This window comes from Larus michahellis, chromosome 9 (genome assembly GCF_964199755.1).
Source record: "Larus michahellis chromosome 9, bLarMic1.1, whole genome shotgun sequence".
In the NCBI taxonomy this organism is placed as follows: Eukaryota; Metazoa; Chordata; class Aves; order Charadriiformes; family Laridae; genus Larus; species Larus michahellis.
The window spans coordinates 15,451,410-15,461,041 of record NC_133904.1 but is presented as its reverse complement, the minus strand read 5'-3'; positions in this window follow the sequence as shown (position 1 = coordinate 15,461,041).

Genomic DNA, 9,632 nt, shown 5'->3' with positions numbered 1-9,632 from the left:
CTAAATCTTGTCCCACCACCATCCCTTCATTTCAGTGTGTTAAATTCCTGCGTTTGCAGCGTTACGGCAACTGTTCCACCCTGTTTACTGCTCTTTTGTGCTGTTGTCGCTCTGCATTTTCTGTTCCCAGTTTTCTGTGGTGGATGTCTGTTTTTAGCCTTGTCCTCTGCCACGCGTGTGAATCTCCATTATTTTTGTGCCTTGCCCCCGCAGTGTTTGATTTTTTTTTGCTGGGTTTCTCCTCCCCAGTCACCCACGAGCCCGCCGTCCTGCGCCCATATAATATAGGCAACCGGGTATCTATAGAGCAAGCATAATACAGTTCTGTACCCTGAGTTACATGGACTGTATATGATTTTAATGAAGGGACTCGCACAGGGGAAATCAGAAGGGCTTAGCTGACTGGAAGTAGAAGGTCTGTGCGTAGTTGAAGGATTTCTGCAGAATTATTAGTTGCAAAACAGAAGAAATGCTTGGAGGAGATTAACTTTGAGCACTGAGACATGCAGTGTAATGGGATAAATGGAGGTGAAATGAAAGACGGGACAAATGTGATTAGTGGAAGGCAAAAAATAGAAATATTGATATAGAAAATGAAGTGCTTAACAGTAATGTTGATACAAATGTATTGACACAAAGTGGGAAAAGAGCGAGCCTATGAAAAAAGTTATGGGGCTTTTGAAAAAATTGTCATCCAAGAAGTCAGTCCGTTACAAATTTTTTTTTTTTTTTTTTTACTAATAATAATAGCAAGAAGTTAATGGTGGCCTTTCAAAAAAGATATGCAGAATTTAACTCCATTGGTTATGCTTCTTCTGATTTGGAGAAACAAGAAAGGGCAAGGTCAATAGTAGAAAGCAAACCTCCACAGGGGGAAAGACAGATTTTGTTAAGAAATAAGTTGTAGATTCCATGAGAGTTTAAAGCATCACAACCAAGGCAAGGTTTTAGAAACCTTCCTAGTGAGGTCTAGTGAGGTTCTGTGGGATTTTAAAAGAAACAGAGAAGCTAGAGAAGGGAAACAAAGTTGGCAGGATCAAAGGTACAAAGAGAAACATGCTCTTTCAAAATAGCAACAAATATTTTTTTTTTCCGAAGGAGAGTACCATTTCTTTTTGCAGAACTAAAATATTGCCTTAGTAATAGTCTTACTGTTTTTAAAGTTCTCATCTGATATAGCGCTAAGATCATAGCACCTTAAAAATGCAAAAAGTATTAGCTAGAGGATCTCTGCTAGTTAGATACTGGGGCAACAACATTGCTGGTTGAAATTAGAGAGATTAGAGCCACTGGTTTTCTAGCCAGCTTTTAGATAAGTCTTAATAAACAAAAGAGGGGTAATTTATTATATCATAAATGATTAAATATGTTAACAAACACAGTAACACAAGGTTGGTGTTTTTTTTTTTTTTTAGAGTCCTCTGGGAATAATAACATACATATATATTAGGATTGCAGATTAGCACAATTTTTCTAAGATCCACCATGTGATTGATTTAATATGATTTATCTTATTGAAATATTGTATCAACTAGATTTAGAATGCAGCTACCTATATTTGAAATATTATGAAGAGATTAGTATGTTTAGATACAAATTTTTTAGTGAACTTTAAACTATTTCTCCAGTGATGTAGAAAACAGAAATAAGAGATTTTGTTATATTCTTGATCCCTTACTCCATTAAGGTTTTATCACTTTAAAGTTGACCTGATTTGACCTTAACAGTTGTGGTTAATTCTCTAATACATAGTTGGTAACTGGGTAGAGAATAGGCTTATTTTAGAGACAACAACCAATAGCGAGATACATAAGGAGCTAAGAAAATTTATCTCATTTATCTGGAAAAAAAGAAAAAAAGGTATTTGAAAGCATGGCATTGGTATGGTATAAGATTTAGCCAACATTTGTTAGCAGATTCTCATTCTCCATTTAATAATTTTTTCAAAGTTGACTCAAACACCATGACTGTAAAATCAAAATGCTTTTGTCATTTTGAAATGAAGTGTGCATCAGATTAGATGCAGAATTAAAACAGATTGATGTTTGTGATCATAATGATCTGTACTTGGGACCTATTCCTTGGGACCTCCATGATTAGAGCTGTACATCATCATTCTGTATTTTCCAAGTGTTTCAATTTTTCTTTGTTTTTGGAGGATTATAAGATCCCAGAATTAAATGCCTCTAACAGAAATATATAGATTCCAAATTAAGTGGTTTACTGCATTGCCATTGCTGCTCTTCCAGCGAAGGAGGAGGTAGATCACAGAAAAAAAGAGCTCAATCAATATAACTGGTAGGAGTGGTTCAGGACAGAAAGGTGTGCATAGCTGGTATGGTGTTAGAATAGTTTATTGCAGAAGACCGCTGAGGATGTTTACCTTTGATTAAACCAAAGAACATGCATTATTTAATGGTCATGTATAGCCCTTCTTCCTTCTGCAGGCACAAATCTTGTGATTTCTCTTTCCTCTCACAGCAGAAATATAGAAGCCTGAGATTTATGTATTCAGCTATTATCTTTACCCTTTTAGACACATTTTTTGTTCATAATGTCTTCTTCTTGGCTTAAAGAGACATTATACAGAGTTTTCTGTGCTTCTCATAGAAGTTGTGACATTTAGTAGAGACTTTGAGTACTATCAACAGCCAACATTGTAGGAAGGGACAGAATTTCACTGTATGTCACATTACCTGTCAGAAACAGAGGCACAATGGCGGTTTAGGACAATAATTTCTTCCATAAAAATAATTGCAAATGTATCGGGGCAAAGAGACAGTAGCTGCTACCCTTGCTCAAGTTTTTGTCCTTGGCCCATGCTAAACAAATAAACAGTATCATATATATGGAAAAGGCTTACCGTTTTTAGACCAAGAATCATGTTAAGGGTTATATATTGTCTTTGGTATGTGATAGAGCTAAATTCAGTTAAACTTATATATATGAGAGAGGCCTGTAGTAAAATATTACCTCTGCTGATTCCACTTCTATAAGGAAAAGTCTTTTACAGGTCTTACTGCTGCCTGCTGTACCCTCCATCTAGGAAACAGGGGTGCTTCACTGAGGCAATGTAACACAGTGTGTAATTCTTCCTTGTACGCCTGTTTATTTGACCAGGACAGTCTGTACTGCTTAGATTACCCTGCTCTGGGTTAAGCACTCATGGAGAGACTGCTTACCACACCACATTTACACTCCCGGGTCTGAATGCTGGTGCTTTTCTCAGTCAACATCCATGTTTTTCGGCAGGAGAATCCAAAGCAATTCAATACACACTCGAAGAAGATCTGTGTTACCACCAGGGCTGCTGCTTCTGCTGCAGCAGTGTGCCACACAGCACTGCCATATCTCCTGGGCCAGGTGACATAAGCTGCCGTTCCCACCATGCCTCTTATCAGTGTGCTTCACAAGCAGGGCAGGCACAGGGAGCCTCGCGCAGAACAAAAACCACAGCCTGTGCAGGCTGAACCCGCTCGTAAGGAAGTAAACTGGAGACAGGCTGACTGCAGCACTCCCAGATGAAGGCAAAGAATTTAAAGCTAGCAGGCAGTTGTTTGTTTGTTTACTTATTTATTCTAAATGTACCAGAGAGGATGTCAAACATACCCAAAGCATATCACTGTAACCTAAGCAACTGTAACATTACAGCCTCTTCACACTTGAATGGTTTCCCTACCTTAAATTTCTGCTTCCTTTTTCTAGTTCCAGTTTCCTGGAGGGGAGAGAGGGAAGAGCAGAATTTTGGAATGAATTGTAGGTGAAATTTAATACTTAGCAGCTTTCTGAAAACTTGGATTATTTTTTTTAAGATCTAAATACTCATTTAGTTTTTACTTAAAAAGATACAATTGCTATTTCATATTCCTATTGGAAAGATGGAAGTAATAGCTAATCTTGAATTCATCTAAAAATCAGACTAAAATACGTAATTTTTGTGCAATAATAGGAATAAATTAATGTAAACTCATGTACAGCATTTTCAAACATTAGTGGAGTGGTAGGATCTAGACAATGCATAGCTATTAAATCAATAATCCAGACACTGAGGGAATTCCCCAGACAGCTGTTGGATTTTTCCCCCTAATCAGTAATAATAATCCAATGGTGTTTGAAATGGCATGATTGTATATTGGAACGTATTTTTGTGCTGATATTTTCTCTTATACCTCTAATGGGTCCCTAAAATACAAAGAAGACTGAGTATTATTAATAACCGTGTATTTCTTATGAAAAAGCTGCTAGATGTTTGGATATATGAAGGCTGCAAAAAGACTTTAGACCTTACTGACAAATATCCTGAGCTGGTTTACCATCAGTACAGCCTGATACCTTTTGTTTTCTAGCAGAATGACCCTGATGGATGTTGGTTGCTCGTGTGAAGTTCAGTGTGCAGAAGTCGGGGAGGCGTGTGGGAACCCAGCACGCAGATTTTGAGGGACAACAGGGCTGGGGGATGGGCAAGTTGACCTATTAAGTCTCTTCCACCTCCAGTGTTTCCAGTTTTGCTTTCATATGGATTTCAGTGGAATGGAAGTGTTTATTCTGTTTCTAGTAGCTACGTAGACATATACAATACCTTGTTTCTAGGCTGGTCTAAGTTATTTTTTTATATAGCTATAACCAGCATACTTAGGGTATCCAGGTTGCTATTTAAAAATACAAACATTTTTCTTTGTTCTTCTCTGTTTCGCTGCACTATTGGGGTTTACTTATTTCAGTGCCATCCTTCCTAACCTAATCCAAACAATAACCTTGGCTCAACAATTTAAACATATTGAATCCCCAACCAGAGTAGTTTTCCCTAGTAATACTCTGATTACAGCAGCTTTTATGTCTGAACAGGAAAGGACCTTAAACACTAAATCTCATCAGCACTGTAAAAAATAAGTGGTGAGCATCAGTCACAATTTCTTGAAATACCACAAGTCTTTCTTGAGGCCTAATCCTTTAATCTCTGGATTTTGGGCACTTCTGTTCTGATTAGTAGGGATCAAAAGGTTTGGCAAATGCTCTTCAGACCACTCTTCAAAGTGGCCACTGTAATATCACCAGGTTGTTATGACAATTGTATGATTTGTTGTTGTGGTAGTAGCTGGTAGTAGCAGAGAAGTTAGTTTATCAATGCAACAGTGTGCCGCATTGAAAATTAATAAAAAAAAGCACATGGTCCTCCAGTACAGTGGTTCAGCGGATTTCAGAACATGGCAATGTCAAAGGGAAGTATCCTTCACTGATGATGGAAACTCCTCCTGCTGTGTAAGACACAACATTTTCTAATGGAGGGTATCCTTAAAGGGCTGCTGGAACATAGACAAATGCTGTTTTCCTGGCTTGTTCCCAAAGCAACAATGTAATAATTCATTTTACTGAAACTAGAATTCTTACACCATTTCTTACCTGAAATACTGTCACGGGTGAAGTTACATTAAAAAAAAAAAAAAAAAAAAAAAAAAGAAAGAATTTTGCATGTCATCTGTAGACCAAAATTGGTCCCTTAGGCCCTACTACCGGATAGTTTTGTCAAATGTTCATTCCTCTGTTCTGAAAGTATACAGTTTTTTCCTAAATGGGAGTATTTCCTCATCCTAGTTCAAACAAAGGCTACATAAATTGAAACAAATCAGTGACTCCTCCTCCCCAACTTTCGTTTTACTTATTGCAAACTAGAGGTAAAATTGGTGTAAATATTTTTCTCTCTGTTTGATCACTGAGACTCCTAAAGACTGTCACTTTACATGTTAGATCTCTGTCTAAACAAAACAACCCCATCTCCCTTAAATTTAAGAGAGGTAACAAGCTGTTTTTAAGAAGAAATCACTCACTTTTCAAGAGTGAGGGCAGATTTTGAAAAATAAACAATCTTGTCACCTGGATGCAGAGCCCTGCAGTTATAACAGGAGCAAGCACAAATCTGCCCATGCTATTCCTATTCATCACAGCCTTCGTTACTGGCCTGCATTTATTGTTCCTGTCCATGCGGTTGTCAGTGAGAAATCCAATCATGTATTTAGTACCAAAAAACCCTAGAGCCTGAAAGAGCCAAATGCTCCTCTGCTCTTTTCATTAATATTTTATTTGCATAGGTGTTCATCACTTGTATCCAATTCCTCTTCACTTGGAAGATTATGTTCTGCTATGTAGCATAAAATTAATTTAGAAAACACTTTTTTATACTGTTACTTTCACGGGGCTTGCCACATTGTATATTTGAGCGTGCACATCAAGGGTGAATGCAGATAAGGTCTTTCAAAATTACTTTGCTGTGTTGACAACACCAAAACAGATCTGGCCTTTACTATCAACTTGCATATTTTTATTCATTTTTCATTCTGTGCAGAGTAAGACATAATGGTTCTAAAATATTCAGTGAATATGGTGTGGCATCACCAAGCAAATTAATATTAGTAACAAGTACAAACAAGTTCTAATGTTTTAAATGTGTCAATGTTGGCATCCAATGTTAGCCTTAAACTAGTATAACACATGTTTGGGCATTTGCTCATTCTAAGTTGCTTGATAAAAGAAGTGCTAATTCAGTCTGTATTGTCCATTCAGCCCTTGGCTTCCCTGCTCATGCCTACTCTCTGTTAGAAAACTTGTTCCAATGTAATAAAATAGATTAAAAGTCAACGTACACACTGCTGTGTAAACCCTCAATATGAACGCATTTGACTTGTTAGTGCTTTAAACTGCATTGGAAAATTACTTCAACTTAGGGGAGGTACAAACTTTTTCACTAGCTGTAGTGAAAGCTGTGTAGCTCGTTGTCGGCTGGGGGGCGATTGTTGGTTTGTTATCTTTTGCCTGTTTTCATAAACAAATGCCGACAGCAATTGTTGTTATTGCAGAGCCAGCAGAAATTCATAGGGTTTTTCTTTTTGTTGTTCTGCCACACGAAAAAAAGAGATGTTGTTTTAACAACAGAATATTTGATAGCTTTTAAGAATACAAGGCCTAATTTTTAGGCATGCTGAGCCCCCCCAGTTGCCTTTGAGCTCAGCTCTTGCTGCAGATGCCCCGCTGCACGCTAAGGAGTCCCTTGGCTTGAAGATCCAAGTAGGACCAGGAAAAGCACAGGGGCTTTTGTTTTCTCTGCATGAACTCAAACTGGACTGAGCCTTTTGAAAGGCACAGATATTGAGAGTGGTCATAAACTTTGCCAAGGTATCCTCACAGCAGCCAGCCTCAGTATTAATGTCCAGTTTAGCTTAAACTAAAGCAGGGCTTCTCTGATGGGAATTGCTTTGTGAGAGGGAATGCAGAGCTAAGATTTGGATATAACTACTGTGGGACAATCAGGGAAACATCTGTCTTTTGAAGAAACTACCTATGGCAAAAATAACACTGGACTGAATACTGAGCTAAAATCCCTGACAGAGATTTAAAGGTTTCTTTTGCATGGTCACCACATTATTTTTTTTTTTTTTTTCCTTAGAGCAGCTAAGGTTTTTCCAGGATTCATGCCTCAACCCATAACAGTTAACAGATAACTGAGAAGGCCTTCTGAAAAAAAACCCCAAACCGCATAACACTTCAAATCCCTGACAAAAACAGATCCATAAATAAAAAATGTATTAGTTGCATATGCAAACAAAGTGGGAAAATGCCCTTGCTTCTGTCCTGTCACTCCTTACCATCCTCTTTCCCAAACAAAGTTGAATCCCTGCTTTAATTTATATGTTGTGTGTTCTTTGGGTATTATAGGACAGATATACAAGCAATGTAGTGACAGGTAAAAGGCTGTACATCCCCTTAAAATTTATTGTCAACTTATTTATTAGCATTATTAAATGAATGTCTGTGTTTGAATGCTCTGAACCTTTGGTTTACCTAGGTAGGAGAGAAGAAAAACTGGCTGATGTTAATTTTGAATGACTCGGCTTTTATGCCTTTGGCTGTCCCGAGTAAAAAGAGCACTCCGAAGGCATTTGAGTTCAAAGACTGGGTTGTGGGTTCTTTTCCCTAAAACCTGATCAAAAGCAAAAGATCTATTGGAAGAGCTACATTGTTTACTTAGATTTGGAAATTCTTCTTCAGTGTTGGCAACTGAGATTTTGCAAGATCGTGCCACTGCATAAGAAGCAGAAAGTGGAATGTAGAGATGAAAGCAAACATTTGCTATCAAAGAAAAGTTGAATTCTCACTGTAAACAGGTAGCTTGAATAGTAAAAATATTAGTTGTAAAATTATTGCTGGTATCAGTAAATTAAGAAATTACACTTCAGTGTTAAGTGTAAAGTCACATTTAATATTTTTTTTAATCAGCATATTATACAGCTCTGGTTATAAACATGATTCTTTAGCACTTCTTTTCAGTGAATATTGAGTCTTATAGGGTACTTAAGTAGAATTAAAGCTTAAAATAATGAAATTCTACTGAGATCATCATAAACATATATCTTACCTCCAGGATGGTGACTTCACTTCAGTGAGGATCACCTGCCTATCATTTCTTAACCAGGCTGAAATAACAGCTATATTGCAGATGATAATCTTAGTGCAAACTCAAAGTCCAAAAGCGCGCTAAAACCCCCACACAACTGATACTGTGCAACATGCAAAGCTGCTGTACTCACTGTAAAGGTGTTGTTTATAGAGGAAGTCATTATCTCTGATGCGAGTTTTAATGCATTCAGTGGTAACAAACATACTGAGACTATTTTCTTAAGGACTATCTTGTTAAAAGTAATGTGTGATGCTCGTCATGTAAAGTTACTGAAGTCAATCTTTCTCCTTATTTTAAATATTAGAAGGTGAATTAGTTCAATTAGAAGAGGAATAGTTTCAATTTGAAATCACATTAAGTAGATACTGAATACAATAAAATCATAACATTTTCTAATAAGCTAATTCTTAGCAGAGGACTACGGATTTCTGAGAAAGTAGCACTCTCAGGGCTTGGCTCACAGCATTCCTGTTTTCTGTTCTCTTGTTGTATAACGAATTTTCTGTAGGCCTGAATAACTCACATGTTCTTCTGCTCCATTCACTGGCCTGAGGTACAGTAAAATACTGTCTGACCCATGTGCAGGGGAAAGCAGAGAAGGAACTTTCTGTGGCTGATTTGGGAGATGATGCTAGAGATCACACAAACCGAGGAAAAGGAAAAGAGATCCCCAGAGAGGGCTCTCAGAGCTCATTTAGCCTTGATGAATGATCTACAGAAAGGGTCTCCAAAGTCAAACTGGGAGAGCAGAGAGAGCTGTTAAGAGTCTAGCACATCAGTTGTGACAGAGCAGTGAGCAGAGTTAGTGGAAGTTTGTCTGATGACTGTCTTTCAAATCAAGCACATGGAAAGACGAACAGAAGAAATCACTTAATCAGCACACAATGGGAAATTAAGGACTGGAAAAAAACTTTGTAACATATTGTTTGTGAAAGAGGAAAAAAAACAGGTAATGGCAGTGAAAAGTAAGTTCCTTTTTGCCTTTGAAGTCAGAACAGTGTAAACAGCAATCACACATCCTTTCCCTGTGCTACTCTGGCACCATGACTAAGTGCTGGCCTGTAGTAGAGAAACCACCTCCACTAAGGTTGTGGTTTATTTTCCATGCCGCTTTTCCAACGGTGTTGACATTAACCATAAAGCTGCACGTAATGTTATTCCATGCCATGTATAATTGTGTTTT